We start from the raw sequence: 21,982 nt of genomic DNA, 5'->3' as shown, positions 1-21,982 counted from the left end.
CCGACCATTTTCTTTGGCGCGTCCCCTCCCCTAGCCATAGAGGCGGCAGAGATAATTCGAGTTTTATAGTGTAATACTACTTCTATGTTTGTATAGAATTATGCTTTCTTAGGTGTTTAGCTTTCTTTTTATCGGCAAATTAAAACGTGTACAACGTGTCCCAGTTTACCTGTTAGTTCTGGCTATGCACATGCCTTTTATACGATAGCGTAGAAGCCTCCTTGGAGCGACATCCCGGCGTCCGCCGATGTCTTGGTCGTCAACAACCACATGCCGCCGGTGGGATCCAGTGGGTTCGAATCCCATCGGCGGCATGTGGCTGTTTTTTCTTCTGCTTTTCTAATCAATTAGCTTTAAGCGATAACATATTCAGTGATATTCTAAATTGATCAACACCACAAAATAAATGTTTAAAATTCCCTGTGTCCCTTGGGTTCTGTGGCTGTTGGCTTCTGTCATATTAGCTCCATGCTCGACGCTATGCTGCCCCACCAGCCTGACGTCTACACTCACGCGATGCTCAACTCGTCACCCAACATGCGGAAGAAGCCCGACAGCTGACCCGCCTCCGCATCCAAGCCCGCCAGCAAGTCGATGCTCGGCAATACAACCAAGGCCATCGGGATGTTCAATTCAATCCTGGTGATCGCGTGTGGGTGTGGACTCCAATTCGACGCCGTGGCCTTAGCGAAAAGCTGCTCAAAAGATACTTTGTCCCGTACGAAGTGATTCGCCGTATAGGCGAGTTAAATTACGAAGTGTTGCCGATAGTAACGCGTGCGTCCCGCCGCCCGCCTGCCTCCGAGGTTGTTCACGTCGCTCGCCTCAAACCGTACTGTGACCGCTCGGAGTACGTGGCCTAACTCTTCGCGCCTTACGCGTTTTTCAGCGCTAATTTTGCTTCTCTGTCCCGATGCGCCTTTCGGGAGGAGAGCAATGTCATGTGTGTTATTTTCCACTTAACGTCATCTTCAACGAGCGGGGAGCCGATCGCCGGCAAAGAGGAAGAGGCTCGGTGGGAAATCGCTCGTGAGCCCGGCCGCGACCGCTTGGACTGTACCTGGCGCCTGCTCTCCTGTGGTCTCCAGTGTCCCCACGACCCGCGTCGTTTCAACGACCCGTGACAATATATATACCGGGTGTTTTTTTTAGAAGGTCCAAAATTTTTAAAGAAAGATAAATTCCTTTAGATTTATTTTAACCCTGGGGCTATACTGAGGGCTACGGCGGACGCCAGGTAATTCAGTGATGGAGTTTTTAATTCACACAGCGGAATTTTGTTAGAAGAATAGTTTTTGTAATAGTTACGACCCAGTATAGCCCCAGTGATAAAATAAATCTAAAGAAATTTACCTTTTTTTTTAATTTTGGACCTTCTAAAAAAAACACCCGGTATATATATACATTGGTCAAATGTTAAGGGGAATCCCCCAAGGTGGAGTAGATTCGTAATAAGGGAGTAATTACTCATTGACATCCACCCATTCGCAGCCATACGGCTACAAAGGAAAGCTACACAGCTTTCTCAGAAACTTCGCAGTTAAAGAAAAATTCGCCGTATGGCTGCGAATGGGTGGACGTCAATGAGTAATTACTCCCTTATTACGAATCTACTCCACCTTGGGGGATTCCCCTTAACATTTGACCAACACTGTTCCCACTTCGAGTTATTGATCAATTCGCTCTCGCCCTACCATAAGCTTGCCGTCCCGGTTAGCTCAATTGGTAGAACGACTGCTCCGGTGAAGCGGTGGTCCCGGGTTCGATCCCCGGACCAGGACGAATTTTTCTTTAACTGCGAAGTTTCTGAGAAAGCTGTTAGCTTTCCTTTGTAGCCGTATGGCTGCGAATGGGTGGATGTCAATGAGTAATTACTCCCTATTATATATATATACATATGGGCGTGTTCCTCGCTTCGGCGAGCGCGGCTTCGGCCACGTATGTGTTTTTTGAGCAGCGTCCGCTCCGGCGGACGCAGTTGTTGCTGCGACGCGCGTCTTTTCTTTCGTTTTGCTCTCTTTCCTCTGATCTTTTCACTCTCCTCTGTCTGCACGAGGCAGCGGTGGTGGCTCGGCTCGAGCCAGTAGCAGGCCCGTGCAATTTCCTTTTCATCCTTCTCTCAGTCACAACAACAACAACAACAACAAATACGAACGGTAATCGAGGTCCCAGAACCATTTTTTGTTTTCAATTATTTTTTATATATTATGGGCAGATGTGTCCACACAAAGGAATGATCTTTAGTTTTACAAATAGCTTCGTAGTTTTCTCGAAAAAAATTGCATGTCACAAAAGGTGGAGAATGTCGTTTTTGGCACTTCCCAAAGTTGCAAGTTTGAAGCCTCATTGCATGCACAATAAATATTGTCAGCTCATCAAAATGTTTTCAGAAACTCTTTGCAACTTATAGAGTAAACAAAAACAAAAAAAAGTTTTATTGCTGTTCTAATCTTCCAAGTAAAAAATTGAAAACTTCGCGTCTGAAGATATGCGGCGCAAAAAAGGCCCTTTTCGGGGCAGCCTTAGGGCACGATGCACCACTGAATATTTTTATCAGCATTCTTCAGCTACTTTTGCTGACCTCAGGGAAGTTCTGTAGCTCTAGCCTTGACAGATATTTTTCAATATTGCCTCAAAATTCGCTGATGTTCAAAAACGCCCAAAAAGTGACTACTTTGACTTGAACTTAAAAAAAAAATGACAGCATCGCATTTTGTTAAAATTTGCCTGAATAATCCTCAATGCTTGATAATTTTAAAGCACTAGAAAAAAATTGCATTATATTGTTTTAAATTACAAAAATAATCACAAAACTGAGTTCATGTATTTGCTATCTACAATTGCTTATTACTGCCACTTAGAAACAGTAGCTGTCAGAAATTTGATTTATCACTCACTGAACGTGGTTACATTTTATTTACCACAATATCCGAACCATTCTCAATAGTTGGTTGGTTTATGGAGTTCTCAATGCTTCTAGAGCTTCTATTCGCTTGTTAGAAGCGCTCTTAATGCGTCAAAATGGGAATAAATTCGATATTTCGCCTGATGTCTCAAGAACTGGCTGGTGGTGGTCAAATGTTTTTTGTATTCTCTAATTTATTCATCGTACGGTCTATTGGTATGTATAATCGATTCTTTAAAAATATTAGACCATTTCTCGGATATTAGAAAAAATTTTATATATAAGAGTTTCTGAAGTACGCGTTTCCGAACCTGCATTTATTTACCTCTGTGTTCAATGGTTCTACAGGGCACTGTCAGGAGACAAAACGTCGTCTCCTGAGGGGAACGGTTATTCTGCAAAGTTTTCAGTCAGGAGGAGTTTTAATCGGGAGGCAATTTACAAATGGGACGCCGCTTCATGTGCAGACTGCAATTCAGAAAATCGTAACGAGCAATAAATGGCAGCAGTTTATTTCGGTTTCCGCACAGTAGATTGTCCAGCACGACGCACAAACAAGATCACAGTCTCTACCATTCTGAAGCAGCTGTGGATGCCACGTAGGATGCACTGCCTTGAGTTGACTGAACGTACTTCCACAGGGCGGCGTCTGACCTCCAGGCACTTTCTTTGCCATTTTCCATTCTTCCTTCTTCATTTAGCGAAAGTCTGCAAGCTTCTTCGGTGGGAGCTCCAGAATGATGATGTTCTTTAGAGTTAATTGAATTGCGTCTACGAAGCCTCTGGCTGTGTGTATGGCCTCACTTGCGGGCACCCGCAAGTTGTGGTCGGACCGCTCAATGTTTCACTAGTCCATCAACGCCGTCGCAAGCTTTTTTGCTGTGTCCAGTGGCCGAAAACTTTCGTCTCTTGACATTCATATGCATATGCATTCATATGCATATTCATATTCGTATTCATATGCATATTCATATTCATATTCATATTAATATTCATATGCATGCATATCATGAAACTGATATTTATTCTTGAAGTGAGCCGGAACCCTGTCGCTCACATATATTATCTTGGTGAAGATTGGCACGTTATATTCCAGGTGTGCCTTGATTTTGGAGAGCCAAGCTTGCATGAGCTGCATCATGAGGGATATCGTCGGAAATAACCGCATAGTTCCGAGCCGATTTTCTTGACGTGACAACGCAGGTAAACACGGTTACCTGCCTTTTCTGCCAATGGTACGCTTGTGCTGCGCCTGGAAGCGCAAATGTCCAGTTTTCGACAAAATCAAAATACAAAGCAATTGCAGCTCTCTTGCAGCTGTGTTTTTCTTCATGTATTGCTCTTGCTTGCACAGATCTAATATAGTTCTGGGGAATCCATTTCATGGCCAGAGGTTTTTTTTAACTAGCTAACCGCAATCCCATGTAGCAGTCAACACCTCGTCCTCGCTGCTCATTTCAATATTTTCCAAAATGAGAATGCCATCATGTGGATAGTGTCACATTTCGTGAGGAAACGACGCAGCATCACACCATCGAGCATCACAACACAACTTGCAAAAGCCTGCAAGTGAGGCCATACACACAGCCAGATGCTTCAGACGCAATTCAAGGAACTCTAAAGAACATCACCATTCTGGAGCTCCCACAGAGGGAGCTTGCAGACTTTCGCGAAATGAAGAAGGAAGCATGGAAACTGGCAAAGAAAGTGCTTGGAGTTCAGACGCTCCACATGAGTATAAGTACAGTCTTTGTCAAAAGTAACCAGGCTGCATGGTTTGCTTCTAGCTCGTACAGTGGAGCCCTTACAGCTTCCCTGAAGCTGAAATGGTCGTTCAAGGTAAGGACTGGGGGTCTTCTTACCTTCCAACAACTTTTGGTCTTTAGGAAAGCCACAAGGACTCCACTATGCAAGCTAGAAGCAAACCATGCAGCCTGGTTACTTTTGACAAAGACTGTACGTTCAGTCAAATGAAGGCAGTGCATCCTACGTGGCCTCCACCGCTGCTTCGGAATGGAAGAGACTGTCATTTGGTTTGTGCTTCGTGCTGGAAAATATACTGTGCGGACACCGAAATAAACTGCTTCCATTTATTGCTTGTTACGATTTTCTGAATTGCAGTCTGCACATAAAGCGGCATCCCATTTGAGAATTGCCTCCCGATTAAAACTCCTCCTGATTGAAAACTTTGCAGAATAATTGTTCCCCTCAGGAGACGACATTTTGTCTCCTGGCAGTGCCCTGTAGAACCTTTGAACACAGAGGTAAATAGATGCAGGTTCGGAAACGCCGACTTCAGAAACGCATTATTAACAACTTTTTATATAAAATTTTTTCTAATAACCGAGAAATGACGTAATATTTTTAAAGAATCGATTATGTATACCAATCGACCGTACCATGAATAAATTAGAGAATACAAAAAGCATTTGACCGCCACCAGCCAGTTCTTGAGACATCGGGCGAAATAGCGAATTTATTCCCATTTTGACGCATTAAGAGCGCCGCTAACAGGCGAATAGAAGCTCTACAAGCATTGAGAATGGTTCGGATATTGTGGTAAATAAAACGTAACCACGTTCAGTGAGTGATAAATTAAATTTCTGACAGCCACTGTTTCTAAGAGGCAGCAATAAGCAATTGTAGATAGCAAATACATGAACTCAGTTTTGTGATTATTTTTGTAATTTAAAACAATATAATGCAACACTTTTCTAGCGCTTTAAAATTACCAAGCATTGAGGATTATTGAGGCAAATTTTAACAAAATTCGATGCCCTTGTTCTTTTTTAAATTCAAGTCAAAGTAGTCACTTTTTAGATGATTTTGAACTTCAGCGAATTTTGAGGCAATATTGAAAAATATATGTCAAAGCTAGAGCTACAGAACTTCCCTGAGGTCAGAAAAAGTAGCTGAAGAATGCTGATAAAAATATTTAGTGGTGAAATCTTTAGGCATCCTGCCCTAAGGCTACCTCGAAAAGGTCCTTTTTTGCGCCGCATGGCTCCAGAAGCGAAGTTTGCAGTTTTTTACTCGAAAGGTGGAAAACGCAAGAAAAGATTTTTGTATTTTTTCTTATTATGAAAGTTGCAAACAGTTTCTGAAAAAATGCTTATGTGCGGAACAAATATATGTCGCATGCAATGAGGCTTCAAATTTGCAACTTTGCGAAGTGCCAAAAGCTATACATTCTCCACCTCTTGTGACATGCGATTTTTTTTCGAGAAAACTACGAAGTTTCTTGAAAAACCAAGGTTCATTCCTTTGTGTGGACACATTCTCCCATCATATATAAAAATTTCATTGAAAACAAAAGTGGTCATGGGACCTCGATTACCGTTCTTATCTGAAAATGCCCATATATATAGGTATGTGTGTGTGTGTGTGTGTGTGTGTGTGTGTGTGTGTGTGTGTGTGTGTGTGTGTGTGTGTGTGTGTGTGTGTGTGTGTGTGTGTGTGTGTGTGTGTGTGTGTGTGTGTGTGTGTGTCGTCAAGGGGCAATTATTGTGACGCCACCGAACCCAGTGGTTGTCCACAGGAACAAGCATGCGTTTCAATAATCGACGGCCCCAGAACTCGAGTGCCGGCGCCGAGCGAGACCATGCAGAATCTTTGTAATTAACTATTAACGCTGCGCACATGTGTTTCGAGCTCGTTTTCATCGTCGATCGAGGCTAAACGCAAAAGGTGCCCTTGGGCTGCGCGATGTGAGTGCACGCTAAAGATCTCCAGGTGGTCGAAATTAATCTCGGAGGACCCGGCCGCGCAGACCGTCGCCACCGGCCGTGCTGCCAGTGTTATGGACCTTAGGAACACTTGAGTGCAGTGCGGTCGTGCCGGGACCCTGGGGTGTGCCCCGAATTCCTGTTGAAATAAAGTTTTTCTCTCTCGAGAGAGAGAGAGACCTCCACTACGGAACCTCTTTCTTTCTTTCTTATTTCACGCCATCATTTATCCCTTCCCTTACGGCGCGGTTCAGGTGTTCATGGAGGTATGTGAGACATAAGTGCGCCATTTCCTTTCCTCAAAAACCAATTTACCAATTTTCAAGTTTTTATACCCATAGTCCTGTTTTACGACAAGAAACGGACACCCCAAAGTTTGTGTTCGTAAAAAAAAAAATTACCGACGATTACGTTACTTCCTAATGCGAAATTTGAGCGCAGCAAATAAGCTGTTTCACCTTTTCGATAGATTGAGGCAAAGAAATCGAGCAACACATGTATGCGCTATCACAGAATTTTTTTTTTATTTTTCACACGTATTCCTTTAACAAAGACTCCACTAACAGTTCTTGACAGTCATGAAGGAAGCTTTGTGGTCGGAGAAATAGAGTGATATATGTTCGAATTGGTACACCAATGCTTGATTCTCAAAGACGAGATGTATACAAGTGCCTCGCGAGGTTGTCACAGCCGTGGGACGCGTTACGAGCGAGCGGAACGGGATGTTCTCCCGCATAAGTGTTAGGAAATTGCTGTTTGTCTTTATGTCAACATTAAAGTCCCCCACTACTAACATCGGTGTGGATCGATGGACGGTTAATGCGAGTTGCAGGAAGTGCACGACGTCTTTCGTGAGTGCGGTAGGGGCGAAGTAGGCAGCTATACCAGCAAGCCGTTGGGCAACTTTGCGGCGCACAGTTCGCCAACTTCATGTGACGTGCCAAACATTTCGACTGGTATTGCAGAGAGACCTGTGCGCAAGTAGATAGCGACTCCCGCCGCTCTGTTGTGGTCTCTGCGAGCAGCACAGCAGTATAGGAAATCTATGATTTCGAGAGGCTCTTCGGGATCCATCCAGGTTTCAGCAAAGCAAAGTACAGAGGAATGGCGCAGAATGTGATCGTGGTGTACGTCCTTGGCATGTGCGGCAAGGGAGCGTACGTTAAGAATGTGGTTGTGAATGATGAATCAAGTGCTGCCAGCGAATGACGCGTCCATTGGCTGTCTGCGTGTGTTACTGATGTGTGGTTAACATGTTAAGCTTCGCCTGTAAGAGTGGAACGCGACAGCGCCTTGCAACGCTGCCAGGGAGTCCACAGAACGCCATCGCCAATTCGGCTGTACGCCTTGCTGGACGGTAAATTTATTTGTTGAGGAAAGGAAATGTATCTCTCTCGCATATCTGGGTGGACACCTGCACCTCGCCGTAAGGGAAAGGGGGAAGATGGGAGTGAACGAAGACGCCGTATTAGCTAGACGCGCCTTTGTTCATTCCAAACCATTCAGCTGGCATTACGGAGTGGCTAGCGTGCTCGTATCGCACTCCGGAGACCCTGGTTCGATTCCCCAACTCGACCAATTTCGTTCTCGGTTTTATTGATTTATGCGGTCTAACTAGAAACGTTAATTAGGCTATTTCATATTTATATTATTGAATTTCTATCCATCGTGTTCTGTCATTAACCTGTCTATTGTTGGAACTGTCTAGGATGTTCGACACAACGTATATGAAACGAGCAACGTCTTACTGAGTGGGGAAGTGCGTGGTGGTGGAGGGAACGCGGCTTCGTACTTATCTGTTTTTTCCAGCAGCGTCTCCTTCCGCGGACGCTGTTGTCGCTGCGGCGCGCGTCTTTCCTTTTCTTTTCTTCTGACCTCTTCATTCTCCTCTATATTAATTAGGCTAATTGATTAATTAAGCAATTAAGTAAACTCAGTCGAACTTAGTTGCAGCATCACTATACGATCCCTTTGATTGGTTGCATGGTTACTAGCCAAAGTACAATTGGCCCCATTTGAAATTTGCGCACTGTGACGTCACGAGCATTTCGACCAATTGAAAAGCGTGACATTGGGGGCGGAGCTGGTTACGAGGCCGACGCCGACGCCGACGCCGACGCGAAACCCAGGAACGGACGCCAAAGAGCTGCGCTCTAAAATAAAATTGGTAAATTGAGGAAAGGAAATGGCGCAGTATCCGTCTCACATAGCTCGGCAGACACCTGAACCGCACCATAAGGGAAGGGAGGAAGGTGGGAGTGAAAGATGGAAGAGAGAAAGAGGTGCCGTAGTGGAGGTCTCCGGAATAATTTCGACCACCTGGGGATCTTTAACGTGCACTGACATCGCACAGCACACGGGCGCCTCTTGCGTTTCGCCTCCATCGAAACGCGGCCGCCGCGGTCGGGTTAGAACCCGGGTACTCCGGCTCGGTTGACGGGCGCCTTAGCACTGAGCCACCGCGGCGAGCACCCTTTCAAAGCCTTGGGTTTGCTGCACACTACAAGGATAAAAAAAATCGCTAAACCAGCTCAGCTGATTATATATAGGCTAATTGAACGAAACAAGACTACTTGTTCTCCGCAGGTGTATCCAGTGGAAAGGTTCCTGCCGACGCAAATGTATAGCAACGACGAGAAGTTGAAGGAGTTCTCGGATGCTTTCGTGGAGCACCTTGCGGAGAGCGATATGGAGGACACCGCTAGTGCCAGGAGCTACGCCGATCTTTTCTTCTCCATTGAAAGACAGCTCGCAGAGGTAACCACGCACTTGGATCGAAGATTCAAGCACAAAAGAAAATAGTGCGGAGTTTGTTGACTGAGAGAAAGAGGGAGACAAACAAATGGCCCTCCACACAGGCGCACTCTGTCGGGTTTGCTTCCGAAAAAAACAGCTGGGGTTCAACATAGCTTGAACCTAGTTTTACGAGTGAAAGCTCTGTTAAAGGGTCAGTCTACTCACCGAGTCTACTCACATAACATAACAAGGATCGTAACACAAGGGCACAACATAAAATTATGTTGGGTTCCAAGCCATGTTGGAATTGATGGTAACGAGAGAGCGGACGCATGCACTGCTCAAGCCCACAACAAGGAAATACAGAAAATAAACATGCCACATAATGATTGCATGAAGCTAGTTCAGAGCAGACTGAGGAACAAATGGCAGAGCACATGGAATAGTCAGATGAATAACAAACTGCACTTAATAAAACCAATATTTGGAGAATGGAAATCATGCACACATCAGGAACGCTTTTTTGAAGTTATTTTATGTCGTTTACGTATTGGACACACGCACCGTACACACAACTTTCTACTAACAAAACAAGACAAACCTACCTGTGAAAAATGCGGAGATGAACTCACAGTAACTCATATTTTAATCTCATGCATAAAACTAGAAACACTCAGAAACAAGTTTTTTACCCCGTTCTACAACCAACACATCCCTTTCCATCCGTCATTGATTTCAGGTGAAGAAGCTCTTATTGATAAGTCAAGTGTTTTTAACTTTTTAAAAGAAGCCAATGTACTAGAAAAACTCTAAATTTTTACCCTGTGCTTTACAATTTATTGACGCACCTCAGCCACCCTCCCGTCCCGAGAAGACGGCTGAGGTCACTATTACATCGGTTGGGGACCTCGAGATCCTTGCACAGCCAAGGATGGCTGCTGAGGTTGCCAACCCCTTTTAAAGCATTTACCATAAGTCTCTTCTAAAATTTTGTCATATTTTTACAGGCTTGCACGAATTAACTTTTTAGGCCCTTTACACCGCCGTTCATTTAGACTTTTGTATAACATCTATCCAGAAGAATTTTCTATACCCGGAGCTTGGCGCATGATAGCCTTAGTCGCTTATGCGCCAGTAAACTCAACTCAACTCAACTCACCGACATGAGTGCATAAATAATCACATATTCTGGTAGTTGGCACCCTATAACAGCAATAACGAGGGATCTGCTCCCGGTTTAGGCAGGAATTTAGATTTTATTTCGGCGTTAAAAGTCGCGTAAAAATGCATGGTGGCGACCCCAAACATTCATTTTGTTGGTGCAGGTGGTAGTCTTTTTTTTGTAGAAGTATAAGTGAATATACTACGTACCGTTAGTATGCCCCAATGTCATAGAAACGTACGTTTTGTTCTAGTAAACTGCAGAAGGCGTACCGCTCACTTTTTCTGTAAATCGCATGAATATTTATAGTTCTACGTACGCTAAACGCAGGCATATTCCCACTTTTAGTTCAGCGTATGCCAGCAGAGACGCAAAAATAAACTCAGCCTATAGTGGCGCCATCTGGTTGTTAGGACGGGAACCACTGCTGTAAACAAACCGACTCTCCACTTAAGCCTAGAAGCGGCTGAATCGTCACTCTAATTATTAAAATAAAGCAAATATATCACTTATACGTTTTCTTATAGGCGAGATGAGACGAAGCGAAAGACCGGCGCCCCGTTTATGGCCAGTGAACGCACTGAAAAAGGCAGCAACAACGAGAATTCAGTCCGAAGCGGGGGGTCCGGCTTCGACGGGCGCCGGCATGTTTGTCGCCGCGCGGCGGAAATCCAGATGGTTGCCAGATGAGACTACCACCACATACAGATGTGTTCCACATCAATAAATGCTATTTTAAAATGTTCTACCGCACTTCTTGGCACCACACCTGGCTAAACGGTAATTTTAGTAATGAGCTATCGGTTGCCTCAAAGAAAATATGGCCGATAAAATTCAGTAGACTGACCCTTTAAGCATGGTATCCACTGTTTCGAATCAGGTGTCAAATCAAGTGTCTCAAACCAATTGTCAAATCAATCCGTTTAACGCCATTTGCGATGGTAAAACAGGAGGAGTGGCGATAAGTGGATTAGATATGGGCTCTGCATTATCCCTATCCGTGCGAGGAGCGAATCTCACGGAGCCTAAGTGGAACGTGATGTGACCCCTAGTGCGCAGGCAAATGGTCCGTCGTGTTAATCGGCCTGTGCTTATACTGTCTTGGCTGAAAAACACGCTTTCGGTGGCCTGACCAAGCCATGCTTCATGGGCAGGTGTGAACGTTCCCACTCACCAGAGCCGTGCCAGTGTGTGTGTGAGTCGGGGAGGAGGGAGGGGGGTCTGTGTGCGTGTGTGTGTGCTCGCTACCTACTGGTAACTAGCAGACGAAAAATGCATATTTGGGTGCGTGCACATACGATTTTGAACTTGTCTCTTCTATATTACTCGCACCGAAAAAAACTCGAACTGTGTACAGACACCTCACAAAAACCCAGGTGGCAGCACTCTCGATGAACAGACAGCGCCCCTAGCGGACGCCGGAGAAACTGGCGGAAGAGTCGCGACCGGGCAGCCCCGAGCAGGGTGGCCGTGGGAAAGTGTTCGGGAGCGGGGCACGGAGCTGGTGGCTGTTTGCGCTAAGCATCCTGTTTCACTAGACGTATAGTTTTGGGCTTACTGCAGACTCCGTATTTCGCTCTCCCAGCAGCCCGGGTTGTGGCGCAGGGTTGGAGACAGGCGTCGAAAACGCTGCGTCATAGCAAGGTGCGCTGTCGCCGCCCGTCTACCCATACAGTCAAGGAGGCACTTTTCTGGATCAACATTTGTAATTTCTACGGCTGCCACCCCGCGCTAGGTGGCGCTGAATACTCAGAATCTCTCATAAAAAGCGATAAGACACTCATAAAAAGTGATCGGAATATTGGTGAATCGAAAGCAGAGAAGTGACAGAATGATAAAAGTGTAGGACTGAAAACGTATTTACACAAAATGGCAAATTCCCCGCCGCGGTGGCTCAGGGGTTACGACGATCGGCTGCTTGCCCGAAAGTCGCGGGTTCGACCCCAGCGGCGGTCGAATTTCGATGGAGGCGAAATTCTAGAACCCCGTCTACTGTGCGATGTCAGTGCACGTTAAAAAACCACAGGTGGTCGAAATTTGCGGAGCCCTTCACTACGGCGTTCCTCATAGCCTGAGTTGCTTTGGGACGTTAAACCCCAATAAATTATCCAAACAAAATGGCTAATTGTACTACCAATTTATAACGCAGTTAAATAAAAAAAGATGCCCAGGCTTAGCTTGGTTAAGCTAAGAATGCGTTGCATATTGCGCGGTCTTTTTGCGCGAGGTATTGCTTGGCGGCACTCGATTTTCTCAGCAGCTTTTCCTCCGTGACGTATGGATGAATGGATGAATGGATGAATGGATAGGAGCGCCCCCTTTGAAACTGTTGTATCGTAAGTAATGATAATTAGAATGAAACAGTACACGTAGCATACGGTCGAGCCGATCTGTATTCTACTACTTCGTCGTCTTCTCTACTCCCGTGCGCGCGAGTGCGTGCAGCGCACCTGCCACACTTCATCTTTATCACATTTCCGCCGCACTTAAAAAAACAAAATGTCTAGCGGATGTCATAGTCTTTCAACCATTCGGGCCGCTTCTTTTTGCGAGTACTTCGGCGAGGCGGCGCAGGAAGTGAAGCCGCAGTTGCCGCTGTGGATGTACTACACGAGGGTTGAGGAGCGGCTGCCGATTCCGGAGCTGGCGAAACCAGCTCAATGGCAACCTTATCAATGGCAACCTTATCCAAAGGTTTTTCTGGGAAGGCGACAGGTTGCAGAGGAGCTGCCACCGGACGAGCCGATTTGTCACAGGACTGGCAGACAACGCATGTCCGTACCATTTCTTCGACGTGCTCGTCCATTCGCGGCCACCAGTAGAGCTCTCGCAGTCGACTTTTCGTGCGGCTTATTCCGGGGTGTGACTCGTGCGCGATGTCCATGAGGCGTCGTCGCAAACTTTCGGGAACGACGAGCCTGTCACCTCGGAACAAGACGCCCTGCACGACGGACAGCTCCGATCGCAGGAGATAGTATGGCCTAAGGTTCTCCGGTAGGGATTTCTTGTCCGGCCATGTCGCAGATGTAAACTGAATGGCTTGAGCAACTGCCGCGTCGCTGATGGTTGCCTCTTGTAGCTCTTGTAGAGTTACGGCTGGCGATAGCAGGCAGACGAAATCGTCGTCACTGGAGTCGAACTCACTGGGCTCACTGCATGATGAGGTCGGTAAGGGAAGGCGAGACAGAGCATCCGCAACAGAGTTGTCATTGCCTTTGCGGTACTCTACAGTGTAGTTGTAGCACGACAGGCGAGCCGACCAACGTGAAATTCGCAACGGTCGATGACCCGTTCCTTTCGTCGACAGCAAAGTGACAAGTGCACTGTGGTCGGTGCGTAGAACAAAAGGCCGGCCCGACAAATACACGTGCCACCGTTCGCACGCCCAAACGCAAGCTAGGGCCTCACGTTCGCCAACAGAGTACTTTCTTTCTTGGGGTGTCAAGGTACGGGAGGCAAACGCAACAGTTTGCAGGGAATGGCCGTTGTCTTGCTGAAGCACTGCCCCAAGGCCATATCCGGAGGCGTCAGTAGTTACAACCACGGGAAGGGCAGGATCAAAAAAATGCAACACGTCACATGACGTCAACATGGACTTCAGTAGTGTGAAACTTGAATCCGCTGCAGCGGTCCAAGTGAAGGCTGAGTCGCTTCCACGAAGTAGGGCGCGCATAGGCTCAACGACGTCGGAGTAATGCGGGATAAACTTGGAGTAGAAACCCGCAAGTCCAAGGAGGGAGCGAAGCTCACTGATGTTAGATAGAGTCGGAGCCTTCGTAATCGCCTCGATGGCAGAAGAAAGCCGATCTGTATTCTACTGAAACGGGGCTGTGGCAACCGCCACCTTGCTCAGCCGTTCTTTTTTGTTTTTTTTTGTTTTTTTTTTATTTCCCCTTTTTTGTTTTTCTGTTCTTTTCCTTTTTTATTTTTACTGTGTTTGCCATTCTCACCAAGAATCGCCATCATCTTTACCTACGGTTTTTCCTCCGACTGTCGTGACGTCACGTCACGTAGTTTGTGGCTGCCCGGCCGCGCCCGAGGGCTGAACTGAGTGATTGCAATATGCTACGCATTAAATAAAAAAAAGCCCAATATTGTATGGTGGCAGCCGCCACCACCCCGCTTCACAGGGGAAGCTCCTATCTTCCACCCATCAATCCACTTCGGGAATTTCGAATGTTCGGTACATATCCCATTGCTTTTCTGTGGTCGCCGGAATTAGGCGCTGTAAACACAGGAAGCATTTTATATATAGATGAGATTTTGCGGCAGTGAAGAATAGTCCACCATGATAATCACGGTTTTCGCGCAGAATCTGGTCGCACTCTCTAGTTTCTCAAAATTACGAACTAAAAAATTGGCTGTGTTCAACTTCTTCCAAAGAAACCTTAGGCTTGCTTTTTCAGGCGCTGAGGTAACTTTGTTTAAAAATCGCTGGGCCCATTTCGAATATAGGTACGTTATCTAGGATCCCTGGAAAAAACATAGCAGTAGGTGAGTTATAACTAATCCAGAAGTCAGCAGGGCACTTTGTAAAAAGTAATTTTGATAGCGAGTGCATTAAAATACAAGAAAAGTTGAACTGTTAGACGGTCTCTTCCAGCGGTGACGTACGAATATTGAAATTTTTTCAAACGTATGCATGAATAAATCTTATGTTCATAAAACATTTTAATATGCATTCCGTTTCTTCTGAGATAGTCCTTTGAAAAAAAAAAAGATAGCATCACAGTCCTGTTGCCATGTTTAAAAATTTTTTACGTAGCTGGAATTAATGAACTGATAGATTTTATTCACGGATTCTTCTATATGAGGACGATGTTATAGTCATTATCTTTTTCCTTTCGTTAGCATTGATTTATGTTTTTTTTTAATTTATTCGCTGGCGTAAAGATCCGCGATAGTCACTCTTTGAGAAATCCAAGGCTGATAACTACTGCCGGAGCGCTTGCTGGTCATTGATTAATTCTTACTATATTAAAAGATGCCCCTCCATGTTTCCGACAAGTTGTTTTCCCTTTTGTGAGGCCTCACTAAGCAGGCCATGCCAAATGCGTTAGTCGAGGTATTAGTATACATAACCAGATAGCAAATAAAATGTAAATATTCGAGGGCGAAAGCACGCGAAAGAAAATGAAAATTTTCCTTTATTTCTTTATTTTCCACGCAGATGGCAGGCCACCCAAAGCGGAGATTATACCAACCCGTGGAACGAACAAGCATGGTTGCGGACATTCCGAAGGTACGAACCCTTACCTTCAAGTGCAGCCGGCATACATAGCTGCAGCCAGTGCATCTCTCCGTACATTTATGCGTAGCTCTTTACCCTTGCTGGCCTCTTCAAGATCCTTTAAACAGAGGTGAAAAAGTTGGCCGTGTGTTTGTTGGAAGTTCCAGAAACCTACACGACCTTTATTCTGTTTCAAACGGAGAAGACTGCGTCACCACAACTCTAGGCGGTATTGCAAAAAAAGGTTGGTTTGCAACCATTGCAAAAAAGTTTGCGGGGGCTTAGCTTTGGTTAAGCCTGGTAGGTTGCGAAAGCAAAAGCGCAGCGCCTCCAACTGAAGGAACGCAGTGCGCCGCGTCTACAGGTCACGTGTGGCTACCGGCCGCCGCTGCGCGACGACTCAAAGCGTCTTCGGTAATTTTTTTATATTTTGTTTCTGATGTTGTTGCGACTCAGAGAAAGAAAACATAATCTACAGCTGGTATGACGTCACAGCGGCAGTAGCGCCACAGGTGCGCAGCGCGGCAAACACACACCGTAACTGCAGCCGGGCTCTATGAAGGAGCGAGTTGGTCACCCGTCCACGGTATTCCGGGAGCTGGGTTGCTTGTGTCGAGGCAATATACCTAGCCTGAACCTGAGACAATAGATGCCCCGATTACCGTAGCTGAGGTCAGGGCCGAAATTAATAGGTTAAAAACGAAGTCTGCAGCGGGCCCAGAACGGGTCAGCAACAAAATGCTTCGAAATTTAGATGACAGGTCGATAAGTAACCTGGCAGCATACATGCAGGACTGTTGGGAAAAGGGCACATTCCCACAAGAATGGAAGTTAGCTAATGTAGTATTTATACCCAAACCCGGGAAGAAATTGGGGTTAGAAAATTTAAGGCCCATTTCGCTTACGTCATGCATAGGCAAGCTCATGGAGCACGTGGTGCAAACTCGCCTTAACAGATTTCTAGACGAGAACGAGCTGTATCTCGACACGATGATAGGATTTCGAGCGGGGCTATCTGTAACCGATGTCATGCTACAGCTGAAACATCAGATAATAGAGGCACAAACAAAAGACACGAGATTAGTGGTAGGCCTTGATGTGGCAAAGGCCTTTGATAACGTCCGCCACGACGCTCTCCTGGACAACCTCACTTCGCTAGGAGTCGGAAGCCGAACCTACAGTTATATTAAAGATTTTCTAACGAACAGAACAGCTGACATCAGCATTGGCACTTGTAGATGGAAAGGGATTCGACTTGGAGCCCGTGGGACACCACAGGGATCTGTGCTCTCACCCATCTTATTTAACATAGCTATGATTGGCTTACCAAGCAAGCTGGTAGAGATAGAGGGACTCCATCATTGTATCTATGCGGACGACATCACGCTCTGGATGAACCACGGATGGCTTTATAAAGGATGGCTTTATAGAGGAAGCTTTGCAGACGGCGGTGCATGCGATAGAAGACTACTTGCAAAGTAAGGGACTTCGGTGCTCTGCTGAAAAATCAGAAATCCTTGTGATGACGGCACAAGCCCGGAAAAAGAAGGAAAATCCAAACATCACTGTTAAGGTAAGTGGACAGGCAATCCCACGGGTGGACTGCATGCGCATACTGGGCTATACGTGCAGTGGACAAGATGTAACTCCCAAGCATTGGAAAGAATCCAACGTAGCGCGCAGCACACCAGTAGGCTTATTCGACGAGTCGCCAACAAGCAGGCAGGCGTAAAGGAGGCCAATCTGCTTAGGCTACTACAAGCCTTTTTAATAAGCAGGATTGTGTTTGCTGTGCCGTATTTAAAACTCACTGTCTCCGACCGTAAGGGCTTAGAGTTAATCATAAGAAAAAGTGTCAAGGTAGCTCTGGGACTTCAGCAATGGGCTCCGACAAAAACACTGCAGGTCTTAGGAGTATCAAATACCATAGACGAGCTTATAGAAGCTGCGCTCACTGCGCAGTTTAATCGATTAACGACCACGAAGACGGGTAGGTATATCCTAAGGCAGCTGGGATACTCTCCCACGCAGACAAAAGAACTTGAGGTGGGAATTCCGGCTGAAGTGAGGCAGAAAATAATAATCCCCCCTATGCCACGGAATATGCATCCCGATTTTCATGAGGCACGTAGGAAAGACAGGGCAGAAATGTTGCATCGCAAATATGCAGGGCGCCAGGACGTCGTGTATACTGACGCGGCGGAGTACCACGGACGAACAGCGAAGGTAGCGGTGGTCGCAAAGGAGGGCGCCCGGTTAGTAAGCAGCTGCACAATCAGAAGAGCTACGGTCACTACGGCAGAAGAGGCGGCCATCGCGCTCGCGCTCACACAAAAAGACATAAAGGTGGTCATCAGTGACTCTAAGGAAGCGATACGCAATTTTGATTTAGGCAGAATATCAGCAGCGGCAGCACGCATACTATCGAACGGAAAAATTGAGAGTCCAATCCTGTTGCTTTGGACGCCTGCGCACCAAACCCTTCAAGGCAATGAGGGAGCCCACGAGCTCGCCCGAGGACTGACCTTCCGGCCGATCTCACCGACTCCGTCCGAGGATGGACACATTTCAAAAAACGAGCGGTTATACTCTTTCCGCGATATCACACAGTTCTACATGCTTAGTCGAGAGAATACTCCGCACCGCACAAGAAGCTGAGCAAGAAGGAGGAAGTAGCATGGCGGCAGTTGCAGGTGGGCACATTTCCGAATCCAGCCACGCTGAGTAGGTTCATGCCCGGCTTCAATGACGGGAAATGTAGGGCCTGTGGAGAACGAGCCACCTTAGCCCATATGATGTGGGCATGCACCCAATCCACACCTTTAGTGAACTGCAAGGAGTCATGGGAGGTTTTGCTACGCAGCCAGGACCTCCAAGAACAAAAAGAGACCATCAGATATGCCTTCGAAGCCGGCCGGTCCCAGGGGATCTCGGCCGTCTGACAAGGACGGGATGGCGAGGCCGCCGTCCTGATTATCTGATATAATACCGTTTTTTAAGCCTAAGCCTAAGTTGGTCACCCATATTCACTCCGCTAAAGGTCAAACGTAACTGCGGCCAGGTCACGCGAAGGCTTGAAAGTGCGAGAGTATTGCTTTCGCAATAAAATGAACCACGTCACTCGTACGACATCTCGCCTGGCCGTTTCACTACAACATTCAACACATCCGCATATCTTCCGTCGGCAGGCTTGCATTTATTTTGCTAATAACGTTCTTGCTATCATCAAAAGTGTTCCCCATTGGTTTTCTATGGCAGTCTTGACTGCTCCAAGCGAGCGATGGAAATACTTTGAAAGAAGTATTTTGCTAAGCATTTGAAGAATGGACCATTACCTTAAATATTTCCATAGCAGTGCCTTACCGTATTCCAATATTGAGATCTTGTATCCAAGAATGGGGGACATGGGACGGATAATGCCCACGAGGTATTTTAAGCGTTGGCGTAGAAGTAACGACAGAATTCGCTCCTTTTAGTCGGGTTCAACATTCCGGAATAAAAATTTTGAAAATTAAAAAAATTGTAAGATGCTGTTTTGGTAATATTGAAACTAATGGTTCGTTCTTCTGACATATAGAAAAATCTAGCTTATAAAGTGTTTCCATCGAACGCATCGAACAATTAAGACTGCCATAAAAAACCAATGGGGAACGTTTTTGGCAAGAGCAAGAACGTTGATATACAAAAAAATACAAGACTGCCATTGGGTGATGTGCGGATATATTGATTGTTATGGTGAAATATTACATTACATGAAAAATATTGCGTTCATAAACAGTTTTCCGCTCAAAAAGGCTTTTCTCCGGAATTGTTGGGTGCTATTAGGACTGAGTGTCCGAGCCAAGAAACGGTCGAGGCGACGGTGAGTCAAATGAACTTTATGTACAGTATGTACAAGGGCTTTTACATGATACAAGGGCCAAGAGCACCACGGGCTAGCACAAAGAAGAAGAGCGGCCCCGGCGGCGAGCGTAGCTCCGGCGTGATGGCTCTTCTGCTGCCCGTCTGCTGCTCGGGTTCAGCGCGGCTCCGCTTTTAAAGCCACTGGAAACGGTTACGGCAGCCAGCCGTTCAAATCCTCCAATCACTGGCCACCGTTCAAATTAGACCAATGGTCGAGAGCCAGCGAGCGGCGGAGGAGTTCGCACCGACGGAGAGGAGGAGAGGAGGAAGGGTCCGTGTCGGCGCCGGCCTGGCTGGATGAGTCACGCTGCATGTCGCGACTTGTCCGAGAAGTCTGGGCCTGCTTTGAGCGCCGGCGGACGCGCAGCGCTGGTTTAGACAGGCCCGCCAGCGAAATGTGGGCGCCGGCACGACAGCACCACCGCCGCCAGACAATGCGCCACGAAGATGAGCTACTTCCGCGTGGCTCGGATGCGGGGCGCGCTCGTACGCCAGGCTCCTCCAAGTTCTCGTCCGGTGTTCAGCCGCAGGTAGCTCCAGGCTCCTTTCCGAGAACGGGTCCCGCTCGTCAGGACAGGGTCACTGCTCCGCAGCTTAGTCGCCCAGGTGACTAGATCAGCTTCGCTCGGTCCTTCGGAAGAGCTTGCTTCTCAGCATCGGTCGTTGATCATTCTGCATGTTGCCAAGAGCCGACCGACAACAGGCAACACCCAACACGAGCAAGTGCCCTCCGTCACCCGTCAAAACACCAGACTTCAAGTCACAAAAACTCTGCTGGCTATATTTTGTGTCCCCTTTTTGTTCCCTCTTCTACAAGAGACACATGTGGGATACAAGAACTTTACAGTAATTAACTCAAACAAAGTGTCAAACACATGAAACACTCGGAATGAAATGAATGCAAAATAAATTTGCTCTCTTGAGATCACTCGGCCAGGAGAACACTAAGCTGAGGCCACAAATGAGGATATCAATTTTTCCCCGATCTGCGAGCGAACTTAACAGCTGTTCGCGAAGAGACAAAACGTAGGTCACGAGGAGGCGAAGCCAGCCTTGCTTAGAACACACGGCTTAGTGCGTCTACGTTCGCGTTTTCCTCGCTTCTAACGGACGGTAAACGACACCCGCTACAGCGGAAACTAGTGACTCTGCCTCTTTCGCTGTGCTGCGCTTTTCTCTCTCTTTCTACTACCGTGGAAGCTAATGTCTCTGCCTCTTTCGTGGTAGACGCGCTTTCCTTTCTCTCTGTACTTGTCTTTCCAGTTTCTACGGGCGGTACAAAACGAGAAAGATTCGCTTTCACTGACTTGCGACTTGTCCCTTTCTTTGCGCTTCGCGCGCCAGTCGCGACGTCCCATAGCGAGTGCGCAACGCTTCCGATGGGACCGTTCTTTCTTTCTCTCTGTTCGTGGGGGCAAGTCAGACCTTGCACGAGTCTTGACTTTCTCGCGCACCCGTTTGCCTTTCCGCTCGATGTGTGGTTCGCCTCTACCCAGCCTGTTGATTTTACGCGTACTGGAGAGCGCTATCCTGACACGCAGCTTCCCATCGCGATAACCGTACTTGGCCGGGCGCTTAGACGGTTTCTTGCAAATTTCCTTGCCCCTGTCACTGCGGCCTCGTACAATCTTTCGCTCTTTGAGCCGTACACGCGCTTTCCTTCCGCGCGCGTGCCGCTTTCTATGGGAGCGCGGTTTCTCCCGTGAATGCAGCGGAAAGCGAGAGCCCGCATGAGAGCACGTGCCTTTGCGCGTCTTGCTCTCTCGGCGCTGGCGGCAAGATTCACACTTGTCCCGCTCCTTAATTTTTCGCCTCGCGGGCAGCGCTCTCTTGAATCTCGGTTTGCTGCCTTGGTGCACTTTTCCGCGCGAATGTTTGTACGATTTCTTTTTGCAGTTTATTCTACTGCTTAGATCTATGTGCCTCGACACACTGATGCGCTTCGCTTTGCGCGATAGCGACGCCTCGAACACTTCGTTAGCTATGATTCTGACTCTATTTTCAGGGCTAACAACGTGACTGACTTTACTAGAGTCATTTTGCCGGCGACGTTGGCGCTTCCGATGGTGGCAACCCGTCTCCACGCGCTTGCCCTTTCTCTCTTTTCGGCAGCGCCCGTCTTTCTTATGCCTGCCTTTCATCTTTTGGCGGCACCACTCTTTCTTTTGCCAGCCTTTCATCGCCTTTCGGTGACATCTCTCTCTCTTGAGTTTGCCTTTCCTCTCCTTTCGACGGCAGCACTGTTTCTCTTGTTTCGCTATCACCTTGTGGCGATAGCTCACATTCCTGAACTGGCGGTGCCTTTCCTTCCGGTTGCAGCT

General features: G+C 47.0%; 1 protein-coding gene across 1 annotated transcript in view; it reads left to right on the top strand.

The window, feature by feature from the left end:
* Nucleotides 1-21,982, top strand: part of LOC149347481 (uncharacterized) — a 76,546-nt gene that overhangs the window by 11,449 nt on the left and 43,115 nt on the right. The gene's annotated exons all lie outside the window — the stretch shown is intronic.

The sequence above is a fragment of the Amblyomma mixtum genome, chromosome 4, assembly GCF_055824585.1.
Source record: "Amblyomma mixtum isolate Tamu chromosome 4, ASM5582458v1, whole genome shotgun sequence".
NCBI classification, from domain to species: domain Eukaryota; kingdom Metazoa; phylum Arthropoda; class Arachnida; order Ixodida; family Ixodidae; genus Amblyomma; species Amblyomma mixtum.
The sequence above is the reverse complement of the archived record's forward strand: the minus strand, read 5'-3'. Positions and strand labels throughout refer to the sequence as shown.